Here is a 26,142-nt window from a genome sequence, read left to right as displayed (position 1 = left end):
TTACTTAATATGAGGGATTGAGGAGAGTTGCCATTTAGTTCCTCTCTGAATTTAAGAACATTCTTTGCTCACCAACCCCATCACCCCAGATTTGTTTAAGGAATCAGTCATTTTTGGGGGGAGGGTGGGGAGGATTTGTTTTAAGTGTATCAAATGCCTACAGTAGATTCACAAAACCTAGACTCCCTCTCACATCTTTGGATCATTTTGGAGAGTAGTGATAACAAAGAGACTTCAGGTGATAAATGTCTGTCCTGATTGGGATTTAGAAAAATTGTTAACAGCATGAAATAAGGTACTCTCAGGGTAGATTTTGTTTGAACAGTTTGAATTTAGGCAAACAAAATAATGATTAGGTTGATGACTAAATATCCTGTAATACATCTAATCATCTATCAATGACCCTCCCTGAAAACCAAAACAGGGCCAATGGCAGAAAGCTCCCGAAATAGCTGTTGTAATACACATTGAAAAAAAGTAACAAGACAACATAATAATGATTAGATATTTGTTAACTGATGCAGTTATTTGATTTAGGAAAAGACCTAATGCTTCTTTGATTGTGTTTTCCAAACAGTGTCGAAAGTTTATCCTGCTCACAATGAGATGCAGATGTTCACGTAATCACATCTGCCCTCAAGAGGCCAGTTCAGTTAACGTGAGTATGACAGATCTGTTAAGGTATGTGATGATTACATGAAACTTTATTAAATAAATTTTTTCTGTCTTCCCTTCCCCCCAGTAGCCCTTTGAGTTTGTCCAGTGGCTTATTACATTTGTTTGAATACTCTGTAGATGCATGACATGGCCTCCTGAAAGGTTACCTGTTCACTTTCCAGATAGAATTAAAGGTTTCCACCTCTTCTGGCTTACCATGACTTGAAACTAGCAAGTAAACAGAGTATGTTAACTGCAGGACTCACATTTTCCCTCCTCTTCCATCTTAACATGAGTCAGTGGCACTGTGTAGCCTAAAGGGATGAAATCATATTTTTCATTCTTCTCCACTAATAAACCAACTAAAGGTTATTAAAACTACCCAATTCCTCACCTATCAATCATAAAGAAAAAGCTTTTAACCATAACAACCATCTCATGATAAATGTGCAAACACAGTATTGTGCGTAGGTCCAATTTATCACTGAGATATGCAGCAAAAATGCCTCCCCCATTTTACCACCTCTGGAGGAAGAAGAATGCTGGGAAACAGGATTTTAAAGCAATTTATAGATTCAAAAAGCTAAGAGAAAAGACTGCAGTTAATTAATTAAGCAGTCAGTCCTGGATGCTTCGGTCCTATTTAAATTTACCCTCGTGCTCTGAACTTTAGTCTTTTTTTCAAATATAGAAAATCTTTACTTTTCTTCCACACATGATAAAACTTGCTTTATCTGGTGCAAGGGTCAAGGATGTCTCGGAGCGGGTGCAGGACATTCTGAAAAGGGAGGGTGAACAGCCAGTTGTCGTGGTGCACATTGGTACCAAGGATATAGGTAAAAAACGGGATGAGGTCCTAAGAGACGAATTTAAGGAGCTAGGAGCTAAATTAAAAAGTATGACCTCAAAAGTAGTAATCTCGGGATTGCTACCAGTGCCACATGCTAGTCAGAGTAGGAATCGCAGGATAGCTCAGATGAATACGTGGCTTGAGGAGTGGTGCAGATAGGAGGGATTCAAATTCCTGGGGCATTGGAACCGGTTCTGGGGGAGGTGGGAACCAGTACAAACCGGACGGTCTGCACCTAGACAGGACCGGAACCAATGTCCGAGGGGAGTGTTTGCTAACGCTGTTGGGGAGGAGTTAAACTAATATGGCAGGGGGATGGGAACCAATGCAGGGAGACAGAGGGAAGCAAAATGGAGACAGAAGCAAAAGACAGAAAGGAGATGAGTAAAAGGGGAGGGCAGAGAAACCCAAGGCAAAAAACAAAATGGGCCACATTACAGCAAAATTCTAAAGGGTCAAAGTGTATTAAAAAGACAAGCCTGAAGGCTCTGTGCCTCAATGCGAGGAATATTCGGAGTAAGGTGGACAAATTAACTGTGCAGATAGCAGTTAATGGATACGATGTGGTTGGCATCATGGAGACATGGCTTCAGGGTGACCAAGGCTGGGAACTCAACATCCAAGGGTATTCAACATTTAGGAAAGATAGACAGAAAGGAAAAGGAGGCGGGATGGCGTTGCTGGTTAAAGAGGAAATTAATGCAATTGTAAGGAAAGACATTAGCTTGGATGATGTGGAATCGGTATGGATGGAGCTACGGAATACCAAAGGGCAGAAAACGCTAGTGGGAGTTGTGTACAGACCTCCAAACAGTCGTAGTGATGTTGGGGAGGGCATCAAACAGGAAATTAGGGGTACATGCAATAAAGGTGCAGCAGTTATCATGGGTGACTTTAATATGCATATAGATTGGGCTAACCAAACTGGAAACAATACAGTGGAGGAGGATTTCCTGGAGTGCATAAGGGATGGTTTTCTCGACCAATATGTCGAGGAACCAACAAGGGGGGAGGCCATCTTAGACTGGGTGTTGTGTAATGAGAGAGGATTAATTAGCAATCTCGTTGTGCGAGGCCCCTTGTGGAAGAGTGACCATAATATGGTGGAATTCTACATTAGGATGGAGAATGAAACAGTTAATTCAGAGGGTATGATTCAGAACTTAAAGAAGGGTAACTTTGAAGGTATGAGGCGTGAATTGGCTAGGATAGATTGGCGAATGATACTTAAGGGGTTGACAGTGGATGGGCAATGGCAGACATTTAGAGACCGCATGGATGAACTACAACAATTGTACATCCCTGTCTGGCGTAAAAATAAAAAAGGGAAGGTGGCTCAACCATGGCTATCAAGGGAAATCAGGGATAGTATTAAAGCCAAGGAAATGGCATAAAAATTGGCCAGAAATAGCAGCGAACCCGGGGACTGGGAGAAATTTAGAACTCAGCAGAGGAGGACAAAGAGTTTGATTAGGGCAGGGAAAATAGAGTATGAGAGGAAACTTGCAGGGAACATTAAAATAGACTGCAAAAGCTTCTATCGATATGTAAAGAAAAAAAGGTTAGTAAAGACAAACATAGGTCCCCTGCAGTCAGAATCAGGAGAAGTCATAACTGGGAACAAAGAAATGGCCGACCAATTGAACAAGTACTTTGGTTCGGTATTCACTAAGGAGTACACAAACAACCTTCTGGATATAAAAGGGGTCAGAAGATCTAGTAAGGAGGAGGAACAGAGGGAAATCCTTATTAGTCGGGAAATTGTGTTGGGGAAATTGATGGGATTGAAGGCCGATAAATCCCCAGGGCCTGATGGTCTGCATCCCAGACTACTTAAGGAGGTGGCCTTGGAAATAGCGGATGCATTGACAGTCATTTTCCAACATTCCATAGACTCTGGATCAGTTCCTATGGAGTGTAAGGTAGCCAATGTAACCCCACTTTTTAAAAAAGGAGGGAGAGAGAAAACGGAATTATAGACCGGTCAGCCTGACATCGGTAGTGGGTAAAATGATGGAATCGATTATTAAGGATGTCATAGCAGTGCATTTGGAAAGAGGTGACATGATAGGTCCAAGTCAGCCTGGATTTGTGAAGGGGAAATCATGCTTGATAAATCTTCTGAAATTTTTTGAGGATGTTTCCAGTAGAGTGGACAGGGCAGAACCAGTTGATGTGGACTTTCAGAAGGCTTTCGACAAGGTCCCACAAAAGAGATTAATGTGCAAAGTTAAAGCACATGGGATTGGGGGTAGTGTGTTGACATGGATTGAGAACTGGTTATCAGACAGGAAGCAAAGAGTAGGAGTAAATGGGTACTTTTCAGAATGGCAGGCAGTGACTAGTGGGGCACCGCAGGGTTCTTTGCTGGGGCCCCAGCTGTTTACATTGTACATTAATGATTTAGACGAGGGGATTAAATATAATATCTCCAAATTTGCGAATGGCACTAAGTTGGGTGGCAGTGTGAGCTGCGAGGAGAATGCTATGAGGCTGCAGAGTGACTTGGATAGGTTAGGTGAGTGAGCAAATGCATGGCAGATGAAGTATAATGTGGATAAATGTGAGGTTATCCACTTCGGTGGTAAAAACAGAGAGACAGACTATTATCTGAATGGTGACAGATTAGGAAAAGGGGAGCTGCAATGAGACCTGGGTGTCATGGTACATCAGTCATTGAAGGTTGGCATGCAGGTACAGCAGGCGGTCAAGAAGGCAAATGGCATGTTGGCCTTCATAGCGAGGGGATTTGAGTACAGGGGCAGGGATGTATTACTACAATTGTACAGGGCCTTGGTGAGGCCACACCTGGAGTATTGTGTACAGTTTTGGTCTCCTAACTTGAGGAAGGACGTTCTTGCTATTGAGGGAGTGCAGCGAAGGTTCACCAGATTAATTCCTGGGGTGGGGGGACTGACATATCAAGAAAGACTGGATCAACTGGGCTTGTATTCACTGGAGTTCAGAAGAATGAGAGGGGATCTCATAGAAACGTTTAAAATTCTGGCGGGTTGAGACAGGTTAGATGCAGGAAGAATGTTCCCAATGTTGGGGAAGTCCAGAACCAGGGAACACAGTCTAAGGATAAGGGGTAAGCCATTTAGGACCGAGATGAGGAGAAACTTCTTCACCCAGAGAGTGGTGAACCTGTGGAATTCTCTACCACAGAAAGTTGTTGAGGCCAATTCATTAATTATATTCAAAAAGGAGTTAGATGTAGTCCTTACTACTCGGGGGATCAAGGGGTATGGCGAGAAAGCAGGAATGGGGTACTGAAGTTGCATGTTTAGCCATGAACTCATTGAATGGCAGTGCTGGCTCAAAGAGCCGAATGGCCTACTCCCTGCACCTATTTTCTATGTTTCTATGTTTCTATATGACTGAACCAATTAACCTGGACCTTTGATATTACAGTATAAATCAGTGGTAGAGGCAATTTGGGAAATGGGATAAGGAAACAAAGACTCTTCACAGGAGACTGCTAAACTAATGTTATGCATTTTCTTGGTTTAGAATAAGATGCATTCCAAGGGTACAGGGAATGAATTGCCCCCCAGCTACTCTGCTCTCTTGCACAAAACTACAATGAATATAAAATTAATAATAATTCCAAAATAGCTCCAATGTTCAAAGCTCCTCAGTTTATGAACAATGCGATCATAAATTTTCTGAAAAAATTATTGAAAACAACCATCTGTCAAAGGCACTTATTATCTTTTTCCAGATTTAACATGATTTTTTTACCTTTTAAACAGTAGCATGTCACTTATATAACTCCACTGGGAATGTGATAGGGGCAGGTGTACCAACAAGTCAGACAAATGAGCACATGCAATATCCCAAAATAAATGATGACATCAACATTTCTGCCACAGCAACATCCATGCTGAAAATACTGGAGATATTGGCGAGACAGTTGCTTTCTCCCTATCAACATGGCAGCAGTGAATGCACAATATTGCCACAAAATGGCAGTTGCCATGTAATCTTCTATGCATGCAACTGTAATAATAATTACCACCTTTTGACACATTTTGCGAATACTGTGGTTGTGCAGCACCTCAATACCATACTATTGGGTAATGTCTGTGAGCTTGTAATGTTTGTAGCTCCACACTGTGGATGTGGACGTATTGTGTGCTGCAACTACAGAGTTAATAATAAACAGAACCAGGCACATTCCAGAGGCTTCTGACAGAGCTGCCTGTCATGTTAAAAAGCTGTGTGTGCTATGGTCTGTGAATACATCACATTTGGCGGCGAGATAGGATTTTTTTCAGATGATTTAAAGCTGAAATTTTGTTGGTGAAGGATTCAGCCAGCCGACAGAGAGACTTTGGAAGCTTCTGACTTTGGGAAAAAGCAACAAAATCCGAGGTAAAATTCAGCACATTGTGTGAACAGCGAGAAATTAAAATGGCAGCACCCGCAGGTGTAATGGGACATTTGGATGAATATAGACACGACCGGGAACGTTTTAAAGCGTATGTGGATCGGCTCGAAATGTATTTCACTGCAAATAACATAATCGAAGTTCCAGAGAATGCAGTCCAGAATCAGGCGATATTGGAACGGAAGCGCGCTATCTTCTTATCAGAGGTGGGTCCGGCATTGTATGAAACGCTGATAAATCTTCTTGTGCCTTGACGAGCCAAAGGACTCAATGCTTAAAGAGATTTTAATGAAGCTGGAGCAACACGATAACCCCAAACCGTTAGTAATTGCTGAAAGCTATCGTTTCGGGATTCGGAATCAAAAAACTGATGATTGTATCAGTGATTACATTGTAGCATTAAAAAAGCTATCGATTCACTGTAATTTCGCAAACTTTGAAAATGGAGCATTACGGGATTGTTTTGTTTGTGGGGTGAAAAATGATGCGCTCAGAAGAAAGTTATTGACGACAGATGACTTGACTTTTGAGATTGCTTGTCAGACAGTGAGGTCAATGGGCATGGCCAAATAATATTCCCGAGAATTAAATAATAATTACAGTCATCAGTCACCGAGGTGAATCACCTGCAGATTCAAAGTAAAAGGCGGTGGGGACCCAAGGTCTCAGAAACTGGAAATTTTAACAGAGCGTCGAAGTCATGCTATAGGCACCTGGGACAACATATTGCTCAAAGTTGTCCATATGTGAAGGCAGAGTGTTTCTTCTGCAGAAAGACTGGGCATCTTGCGAAGGCATGCCGACTGAAGGGTAAACCAGTTTTCAAAGCCACGAGTCCAGCATTCAAAGCTATGAGTAGAAATCCCCAGAGACTACATAGCAAGGAAGAACAACAACAGGACGTGGAGATGTTAGAGTTACACATCATCAGAAGCACGAGGTTAACAGACAGCGATTCGGAAAGTATCAAAATTCAAATAGCTGTTGCGGAATTCAAGATACCAATGGAAATCGACACGGGTGCATCCATGAGTGTGGTACCAGAGTCACTAAACCGCGACAAATTGCATGATTTCCCATTGGGGAAATCCAAGATAGAGCTGCGAGGCTACTCGGGAGAGAAAATTTCTGTGGTAGGTCGTATCATCATACCGGTGAAATATAAGGATCAATTTAAGAACTTGCCTCTAATAGTAGTGAAAGGAGACAAGCCTGCCTTACGAGGAAGAAATTGGTTGAGCTCACTGAAGCTGGATTGGAGGGAGATTTTCCATGTGGAAGTGAGATTTGCATCAATGGATGATATCAAAAAATATCCGAAGGTGTTCTGCGAAATGGGCAGTCCGATCCAAGGCTTCAAGGCGAGTGTCAGGGTACAGAAGGACGCTAGATCGGTTTACTACAAGCCACGTTCTGTACCATATGTACTCAAGGAGAAAGTTGAGCAAGAACTCAAAAGACTAGTGACTGAAAACATTATTTGTAAGATAGATCAATGTAATTGGGCTACACCCATTGCTGTTGTACCTAAGTCTGATGGTAAGGTAAGATTGTGTGGTGATTATAAAGTAACCGTAAACCAGGTTCTAGAGGGTAATGTCCCCAATACATTGCCAAATGTAGAAGATTTGTTCACAACACTGACAGGTTGTCAGATCTTACGAATGCCTACTTACAGCTTGAACTAGATGAGGAGTCCAAGTCATGCTTGAGTATAATACTCATCTAGGCCTATGTCAATTTAATAGGCTACCATTTGGAATGTCTTCCGCCCTTGCCATATTCCAAGGGGTGATGAACCAGATTTTGCAAGGTGTTGGAGGGGTAGAATGTTATTTAGATGACATACTAATTTCAGCACCAAATAGGCAAATTCATAATAACATATTGAATGAAGTCCTCAAATGGCTAGAGAAGCACAGAGTACGAGTGTCTGCTCGTAAGTGTGAGTTATTTAAAAACTCAGTGGAGTACTTAGGGTACAGAGTAGACAAAGATGGCTTACATCCAACCATGGGAAAGCTGGATGCAATTAGAAATGCACCCACTCCCAGGAATGTCACTGAACTTCGTTCATTCTTGGGTCTTTTGAACTATTATGGAAAGTTCCTACCAAATTTGGCTACAGTATTACATCCACTGATTTAACTATTAAAAAAACAGGTCCATTGGAAGTGGTCAAAAGAATGCAAAACAGCATTTAAGGAGTGTAAAAGCAAATTGGTAGAGAGCGCCATGTTAGTTCACTATGAAATATCTAAGGAGATTAAGCTAGCATGTGATGCCTCTCCGTATGGAGTTGGGGCAGTAATCTCTCATGTATTAAGTAGTGGGGAGGAGAGACCAATTGCTTTTGCTTCACACACTCTCAGTGCCAGTGAGAGCAATTATGCGCAAATTGAAAGGGAAGCTTTGGCATTAATTTTTGGGGTCAAGAAGTTTCACAAATACTTGTACCGTCGTATGTTTACCATCGTTATGGACCATAAGCCCCTTACAGCAATCCTCCATCCAAAGTCCCCAGTTCAAACATTAGCTGCAGCCCGAATGCAGAGATGGGCTTTGATTTTATCAGCATACATATATGATATTGAATACAGATGATCAGCTGATCACAGTAATGCTGATGCAATGTCTAGATTGCCTTCCCCATCACAAGTTACACCCAATAGAGAAGAAGTGTTTTATTTTTCATACACTGATGAACTGCCAGCTGATGAGATTGGTAGAGCAACCAAACGTGACCCAGTGATGTCAAAGGTATATGATTATATTGCAAATGAATGGCCAAACCATGTAACAGACAAAGATATTCATCCATTCTTCATTCGAAGGAATGAATTATCAGTCGATAAAGATTGTATCATGTGGGATGCAAGAGTGGTTATACCAAATTCAGGTCCAAATTATTAGGAGACCTCCATGACCAGCACCTGGGATTGTGCTTGACCAAGAGTTTTGCATGCAGTTATTTATGGTGGCCAAGTCTTGATAAAGATATAGAGTACATCGTGAGTCAGTGTACGACATGTCAATCGGTAAGCAAGCAACCACCATCAATACCATTACAGCCATGGAAATGGCCTCCCAGGATGTGGCAAAGGCTACATATTGATTTTGCTGAGTTAGAAGGACAACAATTATTCATTGTGATTGATAGCCATTCGAAGTGGGTTGAGGTGTTCCCAATGTGCAAAATAACAAGTAAAACATTAGACATTTTACGAAGATTATTTTCTCCATTTGGCCCCCCCAGAAGAAATTGTTTCGAATAATGAACCACAATTTCGTTCGGAAGAATTTGCACAGTTCACGAGCAAAAATGGTGTGAAACATACCAAGGTTCCACCGTACCACCATGCTTTGATTGGTGCAGCAGAGCACACTGTACAAATTGTAAAACGTGCCCTCATAAAACAAATGTTAGATCCAAATCCAAAGAAATGACAGTTGTCATTGGATCACAAATTGGCTAATTTTTTGATTACCTATCGTAATACTCCTCATACAACCACTGGTAGAACACTAGCAGAGTTGTTTCTCAAACGACAGCCACGAACCAGATTCTCGTTGTTAAAACCAAATTTGGTACCGTCCGTTGAAGAGACACAATTAAGACAGAAAGAGAATCATGATAAAGGTAGAGTAAAAGGGAGAAGTGTGAAATTAAACCAGAAGGTGAGAGTGAAGAACCATCACCATAAATGGTTAAAGTGGTTACTAGGAAGAGTGGTGAAGATATGTGGTCCTTGCACATATTTGGTAAAGATGTTTGATAACGGATAGGTTAGGTTTGTTCATATTGATCATATTTTACCTACAGACATGGAAGGAGTTGAAGGTGGGAATGATTCAATTATTTCTGACTCATCAGATAGTTTTGATATACCAATAGCAAATCCTACTTCTAATGTACTGGAAACAAATCCAAGAGAAAATCAGAATGTAAGTCTGAGTCCAAGTCAGGAAAACAAAGAGCCTGAAGTTAGAGTGAGTTCAAATGAAAATCAAGGAAATTCTGTGGAGGAAAACATTCCTCCATCGAAGGAGTTTAGATTTGACACCATGTTTGGAAGATTCTGTTCGAGGCTGAAGGTATCCTCTTCGAAACAGAAAACAAGTGGTTAAGTTAAATTTGTAAATATGGGGACAAAAATAAGCCTATATCCTGTGTTATGTATAAACATGCAAGTTATGTATGATGTTATAATAACTTATTCATGAAGGAGGGAGAAGTGTAATGACTGTGAGCTTGTAATGTTTGTAGCGCCACACTGTGGATGTGGACATATTGTGTACTGCAACTACAGAGTTAATAATAAACAGAACCAGGCATGTTCCAGAGGCTTCTGACAGAGCTGCCTGCCATGTTAGAAAGCTGTGAGTGCTGTGTTCTGTGAATATATCACATATTGTATCCTCTGGAAGGTTGAAGCATGCTGTGCATATTGTTGCTTCACCAGATGAGAAGGGGCTCTGACTCCAGTGAATTGATGTAAAATGATGTAAGGTTCTACCTAGATGGCACTTAAAAACATGACACATCGACCAACCTTCAGAGCATCACAGCAAGATTATTGACCATAACAATTCACCGAGTAAAGTGACTTCATAATAGTCCTTTGTTTTCACAACTTTGACAAACTGGACTAACCTACTATAGTTTACAAGGATGTGATAGGATGGACATTGACTCTGTTAGCTGACCTGGTAAAAATGTCATTGGAGGAAGCACACATTTAAATTATTCCAAGGCTTTTGTGGTACCCTGCGAAAAACAAAAGTAATTCATTGGCTGTAAATTGTTTTGGGATGTTATGAGAATGTGAAAGGTGCTTTATAAATGCAGTTATTTCTGTCTTTTTTTTTCTTTCTAGAAGGACTGAAAGAGACTATGAAAAAGGCTACAGGATAATATAAGCATATAAAATGTAAATGAGTAGTTAAAAGAGAGGGTAACAACCATTCGAGGATGAAGGGGGGTATCCAATTGTGGAGGATGACGGGATGCTGGAGATATTAAGTATTTTGCACCAGTTTTTGCAATAACAGTAGAAAGGTGAATTAGGTGCACTAGAGCAGAATATAGTACAATTGATATAGATAAATGAAAAAATAATTCAATCTTAAAAAAATGAGCAGAATTTAAAGTGGACAAGTCACCAGGCCCTGATGGCATGCAACATGAGCAGTTGAAAGAAGTTAGATAGAAGATAGCAGAGGACTTGGCCATCAGTTTTTTTCAATCATCCTTAACTATGAAAATGGTGCCCAGGGACTGGAAAGTAGCTGATGTAACACTTTTGTTCAAGAAGGAAGTGAAGGATAAACTGCTTAACTATAGATCAGTTAGACTAATGTCAATTGTGGGCAAACTCTCATAAGCCATAATTCAACATAAAATTAATGAATATTTAGAAATGCGTGTTAATTAAGAACAGCGAGCATGGATTTGTTAAAGATAAGCTTTGTTTGATAAATTTGATAAAAATTTTTGAAGAAAAAAGTGATTATATTGCTAAAGAAAATCAAATGGATGTATTGTATATGAATTTTCAGAAGTTGTTTGATAAGGTGTTTCACAAGAGGTTCATTAGAAAAATTCAGGCATACAATGTAAAAATATAGCAGCATGGATAACTCGTTTGTCGACAGACAGGACACAGAACTAGGGTGCTGTTAAGATTGGAGAACATAAGAAGTAGCAGCAGGAGTAGACCATTTAGCCCCTCGAGCCTGCTCCGCCATTCAATGAGATCATGGCTGATCTTCTGCCTCAACTTCACTTTCCTGCACTATCCCCATATCCCTTGATTGTCTTAATATTCAAAAATCTATTGATCTCTGTCTTGAATATGCTCAACGACTGAGCATCCACAGCCCTCTGGGGTAGAGAATTCCAAAGATTCACCACCCTCTGAGTGAAGAAATTTCTCCTCATCTCAGTCCTACATGGCCGACCCCTTATTCTGAGACTGTGACCCCTGGTTCTAGACTTTACAGCCAGGGAAACATCCTCCCTACATCTACCCTGTACAAATTTTGTATGTTTCAATGAGATCACCTCTCATTCTTCTAAACTCGAGAGAATATAGGCCTCGTCTACTCAATCACTCCTCATAGGACAATCCTTCCATCCCAGGAATCAGTATGGCGAACCTTCCTTGCACTCCCTTTATGGTATGTATATCCTTCCTTAGGTAAGGAGACCAAAACTGTACACAATACTTCATGTGGTCTCACCAGAGCAATATTTAATTGCAGTAGGAAAAATTTACTCTTATACTCAAAAGCTTTTGTAATAAAGGCCAACATTTGCTTTCTTAATTGCTTGCTGTACTTGCATGTCAACTTTCATGATTCGTGTACAAGGACACACCCAAGTCCCTCTGAACACCAACATTTCCCAAACTGTCACCATTTTCAAAAATATTATGCTTCTCTATTTTTCCTACCAAAGAGGATAATTTTGCATTTCTCTACATTATATTCCATTTACCATTTTCTTGCCCACTCACTTAGCCGGTCTATATCCCTCTGAAGTCTCTTTGCATCCTCCTCATAACTTACATTCCTTCCAAGCTTTCTATCATCAACAAACTTGGATATATTACATTTGCTCCCCTTATCCAAATCATTGATATATATTGTGACTACCTGGGGCCAAGCACTGATCCTTGTGGTACCCCACTAGTTACAGTCTGACAACCCAAAAATGACCCGTTTATTCTTACTCTTTGTTTTCTGTCCATTAACCAATCTTCAATCCATGCTAGTATATTATCCCCAACCCCATGAGCCCTAATTTTCTTTAATATCCTCTTGTATGGCACCTCAGCGAATGCCTTGGGAAGGGTTGGAAGTGGTGTAGCCAGAGGTCGGTATTGGGTTCACTTTTGTTCTCAGTACATATAGAGGATTTGGACTTGGGCAGAGGGAGCGTAATCTCCAAATGTGATTATGACACAAAATAGAGAGTTGTCAAGCAGTCAGGATGACTGTAAAACACATAGATAGGCTAGCAGAATGGGCAGACAGGAGTTTGATGTAATTTAATGTAGATAAGTGTTGGATAATACATTTTGGAAGGAAATCAAGGAATGGGAGCATACACACAATGGAAAGACATTGAAAGGTGCAAAGGAACAGACAGACCAAGGGATCCAATACATAATTTCCTGAAAGTGCAAATGCATTAGATAAGCCCATAAAAAAGCCAACAGCATTCTGGGTTTTATATATTGGGGTATAGAGGACAAGGGTAAAGAAGTAATGATACATTTAAATTTGTACAAAGCATTGGTTTGTCTGCAATTCGAGTGCTATGTGCAATTTTAGCCCACCCCCTTTTTGAAATGACATTAAAGCCATAGAGTACAATGAACATTCACCAGCATGATACTGGGATTGAAAACTAAGGAGAGACTTGGGATACTGGAACATTTGCCACTGCAGCAGAGAAGGCTAAGAGGAGAGTTAACAGATGTTTTTGAAATTATGAAGGGTTTTGATGGAATCAGTAGGGAAAGACTTTCCATTGATGGAGCAGTCAGTGATTAACAATTGTCACTGAGAGTGAAGCAAGGAAGATACCAGGCTATGGGAATAGAATAAGGCAGTGGAATTAGTTTTAGATTGCTATAACAAAGAGTTGGCACAGACATAATGGGCAAAATGACCTCCTTCTGTGCTGTAAACATATATGTTTCTATAGTGCATCTTATCCATGGACACGAGTTCACAAAGATAATGGGGAAATCATAAATAATAATATAAGAGTGGTAAATTTGTATATTATAATTCCATAGAAAGGGAGAACTTCCATTTATGGGAATGCAATAACCTGTAAAAGAAAACTAGGGGGAGTATAAAATGGGCTGCCAATGCACTAATGCCCAAGACAGATTTAACCCCTTACAACTAATTTTCCCATCCGATGATATACAAGAAAATAGTGCGAACTATATAAGCATGTAATGTTCACAATAATTTGATATCTGCTCACAACAGTAGCAGAAGCAATGTGTGCAAACCATATCACAAATAGCAATTGTTGGTCTCACATATTGATAATGTTTGCTTATTAATTTTTTGGAGGGTTAGGAATCTTCAGGGTAGCATTAAATGTGGGGGAATGGTCTGTTGATGCTTTCTACTTGTATTCACATCGCTTTTACTCATGTCTATTTTTGCTAATATGAGAAAACACAGAAACTTATGATATATGACGGTTGCTGAGTTAACAGCATCCGACAGCAGTAACATGAAGTGTACCGATGGTCAGTAATGACTCACTCAGTGTCAAAACCAGCTTAAAAATGGAACCCTCTCCCCACTTAAAATTAATACATTATATATTATGAAATTATGGAGTGATTTTAAGACTGCAACCTTGGAGTGTAACCTTGGGGTTCAGTTAAACGTTCTCCTGGTTCATAAAGTCACCTGAGACACTTGATTGGTTTACTGCTTTATAATCACTCCCAGGAATTCATTATTCTCTGTATAATGTAAAGCAAGGAGATGCTGCTTGTTTATGAAAAGAATTAAAAAATTGTATCTGAATTATGTTGCCAGTAATACATCATAGAGAATAGGCTTTTAGTATGATTATATATTGTATTAGAAACTCGCAGATCTACAACTGAACATTAGCAGAACTCCCAGCATAGAGCCCTAAACATTACAAGCCAATTAGTTGCTGTCACCAAACCGCCATTTTTATATACATGGATTTCCTGTTTTGACTGGTGGTATCCACATGTTTAACTTAACCTGACATAGGATACATGTTTTATGGAGATGATTGAAAAATGGATTCTTTTTGCATTTGTATAACATGTACGGAGTTCATTTCCAAAGTGCTTGCAGGAGTTAAAACAGAAAATCCTACTTTCAAAACAGAAGCATAAATATATAGACCAGCTGAGAAGTCTGGTGTTCAATGAAAATGAATACAGTTTATAGGTATTGCCAAAGAAGCCATTTGGCTGGCTGTAAACTATATTTAAATGCACGGCAAATGCATATTTTAACTCATTAGCTGAGGTCCTTTCATTGCATTACATTAGTCTGCTACTGGGAAGTCAAGAAGATTACAGACAGCTGGTGAAGGGCAGTAGATAGATTATAAGCTATTGGCAATAATCAACTCAAAGGTGTACATTAATCTGGTTTAATGGACTTCAAGTCTGCTTTATCACTTGGCTTTGACCTTGACAAACACATGCCTTGATGTTTCCCAGTTTCTATTTTGATCCGCAGTTCTTATAAATATCGATTCATTCTATGTATTCTATACTCTGTTTCCAAATGATCTTGGACTATAATAAATGGTCATGTTTGGACAATACCTGATTAGTACACATCTATTTATCCTTTTACTAAGCAAGAACATTTTAGTCATCAAAATATTAAAATCAAAATTTTTTTGGGCCCTAAAACATATGTATAAAAGAATCCTTAAGTATTCCATAGTTTGATCATTGTGGATGAGTACAATTGAAGATGTCCATCAGAAATTACATTAAAACTTACAAGAATTTTACAATCAAGATGATCATTACTAAATGACAACAGAACAATTTAGCGACATTGCTCAGAGGCCAATTATTATCTTACACATTTTGTAGTAGAAGCCTCTGGAAAACATGTGTGGTGAGCACAACACTTATTCAATGTAGAAGTAGGCACAGTTAACATCATCATCATCATCATCATAGGCAGTCCCTCGGAGTCGAGGATGACTTGCTTCCACTCTAAAAGTGAGTTCTCAGGTGACTGAGGAGTCCAATGTGGGACCTACAGTCTCTGTCACAGGTGGAACAGACAGTGGTTGAAGGAATGGGTGGTCGGGGAACCAAGGTTGAAACACAGAAACATAGAAAATAGGTGCAGGAGTAGGTCATTCGGCCCTTCGAGCCCGCACCACCATTCAATAAGATCATGGCTAATCATTCACCTCAGTACCCCTTTCCTGCTTTCTCTCTATACCCCTTGATCCCTTTAGCCGTAAGGGCCATATCTAGCTCCCACTTGAATATATCCAATGAACTGGCATCAACAACTCACTGAGGTAGGGAATTCCACAGGTTAACAACTCTCTGAGTGAAGAAGTTTCTCCTCATCTCAGTCCTAAATGGCTTACCCCTTATCCTTAGACTGTGTCCCCTGGTTCTGGACTTCCCCAACATCGGGAACATTCTTCCCGCATCTAACCTGTCCAGTCCTGTCAGAATTTTATATATTTCAATGAGATCCCCTCTCATCCTTCTAAACTCCAGTGAATACAGGACCAGTTGATCCAGTCTCTCCTCATATGTCAGTCCCGCCGTCTGACGAACCATCGCTGCACTCCCTCAATAGCAAGAGCGTTCTTCCTCAGATTAGAAGACCAAAACTGAACACAATATTCCAGATGAGGCCTCACCAAGGTCATGTACAACTGCAGTAAGACCTCCCTGCTCCTATACTCAAATCCCCTAACTATGAAGGCCAACATACCATTTGCCTTCTTCACCGCCTGCTGTACCTGCATACCAACTTTCAATGACTGATGTACCATGACACCCAGGTCTCATTGTACCTCCCCTTTTCCTAATCTGCCGCCATTCAGATAATATTCTGCCTTTGTGTTTTTGCCCCCAAAGTGGATAACCTCACATTTATCCACATTATACTGCATCTGCCATGCATTTGCCCACTCACTTAACCTGTCTAAGTCACCCTGCAGCCTCTTAGCATCCTCCTCACAGCTCACACCACCACCCAGCTTAGTGTCATCTGCAAACTTGGAGATATCACACTCAATTCCTTCATCCAAATCATTGATATATATTGTAAATAGCTGGGATCCCAGCACTGACCCCACTGCCTGCCATTCTGAAAAGGACTGGTTAACCCCGACTCTCTCCTTCCTGTCTGTCAACCAGTTCTCTATCCATGTCAGTACATTACCCCCAATACCATGTGCTTTGATTTTGCACACCAATCTCTTGTGTGGCACCTTGTCAAAAGCCTTTTGAAAGTCCAAATACACCACATCCACTGGTTCTCCCTGGTCCACTCTCATAGAAACATAGAAACATAGAAAATAGGTGCAGGAGTAGGCCATTCGGCCCTTCTAGCCTGCACCGCCATTCAATGAGTTCATGGCTGAACATTCAACTTCAGTACCCCATTCCTGCTTTCTCGCCATACCCCTTGATCCCCCTAGTAGTAAGGACCTCATCTAACTCCTTTTTGATAGTTGCATCCTCAAAAAACTCTAGAAGATTTGTCAAGCATGATTTCCCTTTCATAAATTCATGCTGACTTGGACTGATGCTGTCACTGCTTTCCAAATGCACTGCTATTTCATCTTTAATAATTTATTCCAACATTTTCCCCACTACTGATGTCAGGCTAACCGGTCTATAATTACCTATTTTTTCTCTCCCTCCTTTTTTAAAAAGTGGTGTTATCTTATCTAGCCTCCAGTCCATAGGAACTGATCCAGAGTCGATAGACTGTTGGAAATTGATCACCAATGCAGCCACTATTTCTAGGGCCACTTCCTTAAGTACTCTTGGATGCAGACTATCAGGCCCCAAGGATTTATCGGCCTTCAATCCCATCAATTTCCCCAACACAATTTCCCGCCTAATAAGAATTTCCTTCAGTTGCTCCTCCTCATTAAACCCTCGGTACCTAGTATTTCCGGAAGGTTATTTGTGTCTTCCTTCGTGAAGACAGAACCAAAGTTTTGTTCAACTGGTCTGCCATTTCTTTGTTCCCCATTATAAATTCACCTGAATCTGACTGCAAAGGACCTATGTTTGTCTTCACTAATCTTTTTCTCTTCACATATCTATAGAAGCTTTTGCAGTCAGTTTTTATGTTCCCAGCAAGTTTCCTCTCATACTCTATTTTCCCCCTCCTAATTAAACACTTTGTCCTCCTCTGCTGGATTCTAAATTTCTCCCAGTCCTCAGGTTTGCTACTTTTTCTGGCCAATTTATATGTCACTTCCTTGGATTTAACACTATCCTTAATTCCCCTTGTTACCCAAGGTTGAGCCACCTTCCCCGTTTTATTTTTACTTCAGACAGGGATGTACAATTGTTGAAGTTCATCCATGTGATCTTTAAATGTTTGCCATTGCTTATCCACTGTCACCCCTTTAATATCATTCGCCAGTCTATTCTAAACAATTCACATCTCATACCATCGAAGTTACCTTTCCTCAAGTTCAGGACCCTAGTCTCTCAATTAACTGTCTCACTCTCCATCTTAATAAAGAATTCTACCATATTATGGTCACTCTTCCCCAAGGGGCCTCGCACAAAAAAATTGCTAATTACTCCTTTCTCATTACACATCATTACAGTCGAGGATGTCCAGCCCTCTAGTTGGTTCCTCGACATATTGGTCTAGAAAACCATCCCTAATACACTCCAGGTTGGTTAGCCCAATCTATATGTACATTAAAGTCGTCCATGATAACTGCTGTACCTTTATTGCACGCATCCCTAATTTCTTGTTTGATGCTGTCCCTAACCTCACTACTACTGTTTGGTGGTCTGTACACAACTCCCACTGGCGTTTTCTGCCTTTTGGTATCCCGCAGCTCCACCCATACAGATTCCACATCATCCAAGCTAATGTCCTTTCTTACTATTGCGTTAATTTCCTCTTCAACCAGCAACGCTACACCACCTCCTTTTCCTTTCTGTCTAACCTTCCTGAATGTTGAATACCCCTGGATGTTGAGTTCCCAGCCTTGGTCACCCTGGAGCCATGTCTCCGTGATGCCAATTATATCAGATTTGTTAATTGCTGCCTGCGCAGTTAATTCGTCCACCTTATTACGAATACTCCTCGCATTGAGGCACAGAGCCTTCAGGCTTGTCTTTTTAACACACTTTGCCCCTTTAGAATTTTGCTGTAATGTGGCCCTTTTTGATTTTTGCCTTGGGTTTCTCTGCCTTCCAATTTTACTTTTCTTCTTTCTATCTTTTGCATCTGCCCCCATTCTACTTCCCTCTGTCTCCGTGCATAGGTTCCCATCCCCCTGCCATATTAATTTAACCCCTCCCCAACAGCACGTTCCTTCCGATGTCTATGCTTGTTTCTGCTTTTTCTCAGCGATGGGACTCGAGGTGCTCAGTGCCCTCCCGGATGCCCTTCTTCCACTTTGGGTGGTCTTGGGCCAGGGATTCCCAGGAATCAATGGGGATGTTGCATTTTGTCAAGGAGCCTTGGAGGGTGTCCTTGAAGCATGACCTCTGACCACCTGGGGTTCACTTGCCATGTCGGACCTCCTTTTAGAGCGCTTGCTTTGTGAGTCTTGTGTCAGGCATGCGGACGATGTGGCCCGCCCAACGGAGCTGATCAAGCGTGGTCAATGCTTCGATGCTGTGGATGTTGGCCTGAACGAGAACACTGAGGTTGGTGCATCTGTCTTGCCAATAGATTTGCAGGATCTTGTGGAGGCAGCGCTGGTGGTATTTCTCCAGCGCTTTGAGGTGTCTACTGTATATAGACCATGTCTCTGAGCCATATAGAAGTGCCTGTAAACCCTTGGTGCCGGATTTGAGGTCCTGATCTTCAAACACTCTCTTCCTCAGGCTACCGAAGGCTGTGCTGGCACACTGAAGCCGGTGTTCGACCTCATCATCAATGTCTTCTCTTGCTGACGATAGGCTCCTGAGGTATGGAAAATGGTCCTTGTTGTCCAAGGCCTCATCTTGGATTTTGGTAATCGGGGGGCCAGTGCTGTATGGCGGGATCAGGTTGGTAGAGGACCTTTGTCTTACAGATGTTTAGTGTAAGGCCCATGCTCTCATAGGCCTTGGTAAAGGTGTTGACAATTGCTTGGAGTTCCGAGTGTGCACAGACGCAAGTGTCTTCTACATACTGTAGTTGGATGACAGAGGATGGGACGACCTTGGATCTGGCCTGGAGGCAGCAGAGGTTGAACAGATTCCCATCTGTTCTATAATTTAGTTGCATTCCAGCGGGGAGCTTGCTAAGGGTGAGATGTAGCATTGCAGCAAGGAAGATTGAAAAAAGCGTTGGTGCGATAACGCAACCCTGCTTGACTCCAGTCCGGACGTAGATTGGGTTTATGGTGGATCCATTGGTCAGTATCACAGCTTGCATTTCATTGTGGAGTAGACGGAGGATGGTGACAATCTTTTGAGGGCAGCCAAAACGGAGGAGGAAGCTCCATAATCCCTCACGGTTAACGATGTCAAATGCCTTTGTGAGGTTAAAGAAGGCCATGTACAAGGGTCAGAACTGTTCGCTGCATTTCTTTTGCAGTTGTCGCTCGGTGAAGATCATGTCCATTGTACCCTTTAGTCGACAGAATCTGCATTGCGACTATGGGAGGAGCTCTTCAGCCACAGGGAGAAAACGGTTGAGGAGAATTCTTGCAATGATTTTCCCTGTGGCCGACAGCAGGAAGATTCCTCTCTAGTTGCCACAGTCGGACTTGTCCCCTTTTTTGAAGATGCTCATGATTATGGCAGCTCTGAATTCTCCTGGCATGCTCTCCTCCTTCCAGATAAGAGAAATTAGGTCATGTATTCGAGCCAATAGTGCTTCTCCATCATGCTTTAGTGCTTCAGTGGGAATTCCATCTGCTCCTGTTGCCTTGTTATTCTACAGCTAATGGATGGCCTTTCAATCTCGTGCTGGGCTGGGGTTGTGCTGAGATGGTGGCGGATACCATGCTGCGGGATGGAGTCAAGGACACTCACGTCGAAGACAGAGTCTCGGTTAAGGAGTCCTTGGAAATGCTCCTTCCAATGGACACTGACTGCCTCTCTGTTCTTGATGAATACCTCACCATTCTTGCCAGCAGTGGGGTAGGGCGTTGGATGCTTGGGCCGTAGGTGTTCTTGACTGCGCTGAAGAATCCATGCACGTCATGGTTGTCGGCTAACTGCTGGATCTCCTGTGCTTTCTCCACCCACCATCTGTTTTTTAGGTCACGAGTTTTTTCTTGGACCTCAGCCTTCAGACGTCTGTAGAGCTGTTTTCTTGCTCTCCAGTTCGGTTGCTGTTTTAAGTTCAGAAATGCCTTGCGCTTGCGACTAATTAGCTCCTGGATCTCCTGGTCATTTTCGTCAAACCATTCTTGGTGTTTCCTGGTCAAGTGACCAAGTGTCTCTTCGTAGGTGCTAATTGTGGAGGCCTTGAGGGAAGACCAGGTGCTGTGGGCACTCTGCATCTCTGGGTTATCAAGGGTCGGCAGATTGGCAGTGAGGCGCTGTCTGAATAGGGCTTTCTTAACAGGATCTTTGTGTGCCTCTGCGTCGATTTTCCTGCGGCATTGTTTTTGTTGTCATCGCTGTTTTGGGGCTACATTGATTTTAATGAGGGAATGGATTAGTGGGTGGTCCGTCGAGCAGTCGTCAGCTCCTGTCATGGCATGGGTGATGCGCACGTCCTTGCGGTCCCTCGCTCGGATGATGCAGTCGAGCAGATGCTAGTGCTTGGAGTGAGGGTGCTGCCATGATGCCTTGTACTTGTCCTTCTGATGGAACAAGGTGTTGGTAATGACAAGGTCGTGTTCTAGGCATTTTGTCAAGAGCAGGGTACCACTGGAGTTGGTTTCCCCTACCCCCTCTCTGCCGATCACGCCTCCCCAGAGGTCTGTGTCCTTACCGACTCTGGCATTAAAATCGCCAAGAAGGATCAGCTTGTTGTCCGTTGGAACTCGGGACAGGAATTGTTCAAGGCTGGCGTAGAATTCCTCTTTGGTCTTATCTGTAGTGTCCAGTGTTGGGCCCTCACGCTGATGACCGTAGTGTACTGGTTCCGGGGTAGTCTTTGAGACAGCCCACCAGCTCATTCTTGATGGTGAAGCCCACTCTGTGGCAGCGGCATTCTTCTTCTGGTTTGCCTTTCCAGAAGAAGGTGTAACCGGCACCTTGCTCTTTGAACTGGCTTTCCCCTGCCTGCCGGGTCTCACTTAGGACGGTGATGTCAACGTCGAAGCGTCTGAGTTCCTGGCAACGATAGCAGTGTGGCGTTTTGGTCTGTCGTTGTTGGGGTTGTCCATGAGGGTTCTGACGTTCCAGGTCCCAAACTTCATTTTTAAGGGTGGAAGATGCCTGTGCATGAGTTCTTTTAACGTGGGGTGGATGTTGCACACCAGCTACCACACGGGCTTAGCAGAGCGAGGTCTTGACCCAGTGGCAAGGGGGTCCAAGATGACTGGAGACCAGGCACTACTGTATGGGCCTAGTTGCCTACAGTGGGATGTGATCCCTAAGCTCATCGCTGAGCAGCTCCTTTCGGAGAGATGTTGAGAAATCCGAGTTGTGGAGAATGGGAGTGAAAGATTTGAGGCAATGGTTCCTTCTCCCAAGCATTAGCTCCCGGCTGTGGGCAGGCATTGAGATGGCCAGAGGTCCAGTTCGTAGGAGGAGGAGAGGTCAGAGAAGTCAGAGTGGCCGCCTCCATTGCATGCTCAACTGCTGAGCCCCTGTCGAGCACATGGTGAATACAATTAACATTGTGGGAGCTGACAGTGATGGGTCTTAATACATCCTGCAACTGCCAAAGGACTAAATGCCATTACACCATCTTTAATAGCAGGCTTGCATGAGTTGATAAAACAGGCCTGTTGAGCTCCTTAGGTCTATAATATATGGCAATAGCAGGAGGATATGCAAAATTTACTCAAACAATCATTCTAGGTATACTTCATTTATGAAAACCCTAATCAGCACTTATCACAAAGGGTCACAGTACTTGGTTAACTACATGCAAATGAAACCCTATTGCTTTTGTTTAAAGTACTTACATCTACTAATCCAGTAATGGATCACTTGCAAGTGCTGGCTAACAATCAGCCTTTTAAGCAGCAGCAACAGTTTGAAGTGTTCCTCTAAACCATTGTTTTTTAGATTACAGTTAGTGGCAAATTAATTGATGTCTAAGCAAATGTTCCCTTTAAATAGATGTTTCTATGAACAGGTTGTGCTTTAATTACTAAAACCTTTAAGCTAGAAATTGGTATCAAACAAACACGTAATGTGCTTGTCCTTTCCTGCTGTTTTAAGGAAGGTATTAACCTTTTTAAAATAATGGTGTTAATATCTCCTGCAAAATCGTTGGTAGAAGATTTTGATGAGAGTGTTAAGCATTTGTGGCTGAATGGCCTACTCCTACTCCTAACACTTATATTCTTATGTAACATCACCAACAATAATTTTCAGGGTTTTTTTTTTACTTTTTGAGAAAGACCTAACATGCTTGCACACTCAATGGGGTTGAGGAAAAAAAGGGACATTTTTTTCTCTTGCTGTATTTGGTTCTAAATGATCGTCTGACACAAAGCATAGAGGAAAATCAGACGGAGGCATTGCATATCCATAACAGACACTCTCAATTGTCTTCCTATTCATTTAAATGGACAAGAAATTGGATGAACTCAGTTATATGCATGCACTTCCTGAATTTTGTCTATGATTCTTTAAGCTCAAGTGCAGTAAGAAGAAAATCTACCTCAAAATAATCTAAAGATGATTACTCAGTTTGTTGTGTCCTTTGTTTTGAGTGTCCTTCTTGAGTTCCACCCATAAAAAATCCAATAATTACTCTGTTAAGCTTCTGACATTGTAAAAAATGTATGAAAATTAAATATAATCATGGGTAGTGATGGACTTGTTATATGGTGCTATTATTAGTAGCCACAAAGTGGATGTGTTCTGCAAGGGAGCCACGCCTCCTAGGGTGTAGTGAGCTTTAGAGATTTAAAACTTTGGAAACGTGACTTTTAATCCAGGGGTGTAGTCTTAAAACCACACCAGAAACTTATTTGAAACCCTTTGAGAACTGAAAGAAATAAATCTATTTCTCTTAAGCCTATATCCTTCTTACATGTGGATGATTCAACCAGGAAGTGAATGTTCATGAAATAAATTATTTGAGGACAGAATCTGTTTGGTTTGTAAAATGCAGGAGTCATGATTGTAAGTCATTGCTTATATTATTAAAAAATGTTGCTAACATTTAATTTGCTTGTCCCAGATGTCAACTGTGGCTCAGTTGGTAGCACTCTTGCCTATGAGTCAGAAGGTTGTAGGTTTAAATCCCACTCCAGGGATTTGAGCACAAAAAGAAATGTAGGTTGACTCTCCAGTACAGTATGAGGGAGTGTCTATGGAGCAAGGGACTATGGAGTGTCCTCCTCCGTTTCAGCTGGCCCCATAGGTTTGTCCGCTTGCTCCATGACGACATGTAAGCCGTGATCCTGACCAACGGATCCATCAAAGACACAATCCACGTCCGGACCAGGGTTAAGCAGGGCTGCATCATCACACCAACCCTCTTCTTGATCTTCCTTGCTGCCATGCTCCACCTCACAGTCAACAAGCTCCCCGCTGGAGTGGAAGTAAACTACAGAACCAGTGCGAACCTGTTCAACCTTCGTCATCTCCAGGCCAGATACAAGACTGTCCCAACCTCTGCCGTCGAACTACAGTATGCGAAAGACGCTTGCGTCTGCGCACATTCGGAGATTGAACTCCATGTCATAGTCAACATCTTCATTGAGTCGTACGAAAGCATGGGCCTTATGCTAAACATCTGTAAGACAAAGGTCCTCCACCAACCTGACCCCGCCACACAGTACTGCCCTCCAATCATCAAGATCCACGACGTGGCCCTAGACAATGTGGATCGCTTCCATACCTCGGGAGCCTATTATCAGCAAAGGCAGACATTGACGACGAGATTCAACACTGCCTCCAGTGTGCCAGTGCAGCAATTGGCCACCTGAGGAAAGGAGTGTTCAAAGATCAGGCCCTCAAATCTGCCACCAAGCTCATGGTCTACAGGGCTGTAGTGACACCCGCCCTCCTGTATGGCTCAGAGACGTGGACCATATAAAGTAGACACCCCAAATTGCTGGAGAAATACCACCAACGATGTCTCCGCAAGATACTGCAAATTCCCTGGGAGGACAGACGCACCAATGTTAACCTCGATTAGGCCAACATCCCCAGCATCAAAGCATGAACCACACTTGACCAGCTTCGTTGGGCAGGTCACATTGTTCACATGCCTGACACAAGACTCCCAAAGCAAGCGCTCTACTTGGGACTCCACTATGGCAAGCGAGCCTAATGTGGGCAGAGGAAACATTTCAAGGACACCCTCAAAGCCTCCTTGATAAAATGCAACATCTACACCGACACCTGAGAGTCCCTGGCCAAAGACCGCCCTAAGTGGAGGAAGTGCATCTGGGAGGTCTCTGAGCACCTCGAGTCTCATCACCGAGAGCATGCAGAAACCAAGCGCAGGCAACGGAAGGAGCATGCGACAAACCTGTCCCACCCACCCTTTCCTTCAACGACTGTCTGTCCCACCTGTGACAGAGACTATAATTCCCATATTGGACTGTTCAGTCACCTAAGAACTCACTTTTAGAGTGGAAGCAAGTCTTCCTCGATTTCAAGGGACTGCCTATGATGATGACAATATGAGGGAGTGCTGCACTGTCGGAGGGGCTGTCTTTTGGATGAGATTTTAAACAAAGCCCCTACCTACTCTCTCAGGTCGATGTAAAAGACCCCATGGCATTATTTTGGGTTATCGCTGGTGTCTTGGCCAATATATATCCCTCAATTAACATCACTAAAACAGGTTATCTGCTCATTATCACATTGTGGAAGCTTGCTGTTGCAAATTGGCTGCCATGTTTTCTATATTACAACAGTGTCAGTGACTACACTTTTTAAAAAAATACTTAATTGGCTGTAAAGCATTTTGAGGCATCCAGTGGTTGTGAAAGGTGCTATATAAATGCAAGTCTTTCTTTTTTTTTCTGTCACCCTAGCTAAAATTGCCTACCCCAGAGCAGGCCTATTTTGACTTCGTTCCACATTAAACACTGAACGTAATAACTGTGCTCTTAGGGAAATCTTAGTTTTGAAAGAAAAAATTCGAAGTATTACAATAGGAACAGGAGTAGACCATTTGCCTCTCAAACTTGCCCCACCATTCAATTGTGGCCAATCTGTAACTCAACTCCATTTCCTCACCTTCACTCCCTATCCCTTATATACCCTTACCTAACAAGAATCTATCGATCTTAATCTTGAATATTTCAACACTATCTGTGATCACTACTTGGACACTTACTTTCCCCAAAAACGTGATATATTTTTTGACACTACTAACAAATTTTTTAAATGTTATTTTCTGAATCTTTTCCGATTTTCTCCAGACCTCTCCAGATCCT

Source organism: Pristiophorus japonicus, chromosome 2 (assembly GCF_044704955.1).
Source record: "Pristiophorus japonicus isolate sPriJap1 chromosome 2, sPriJap1.hap1, whole genome shotgun sequence".
Lineage (NCBI taxonomy): Eukaryota > Metazoa > Chordata > Chondrichthyes > Pristiophoridae > Pristiophorus > Pristiophorus japonicus.
The sequence above is the reverse complement of the archived record's forward strand: the minus strand, read 5'-3'. Positions refer to the sequence as shown.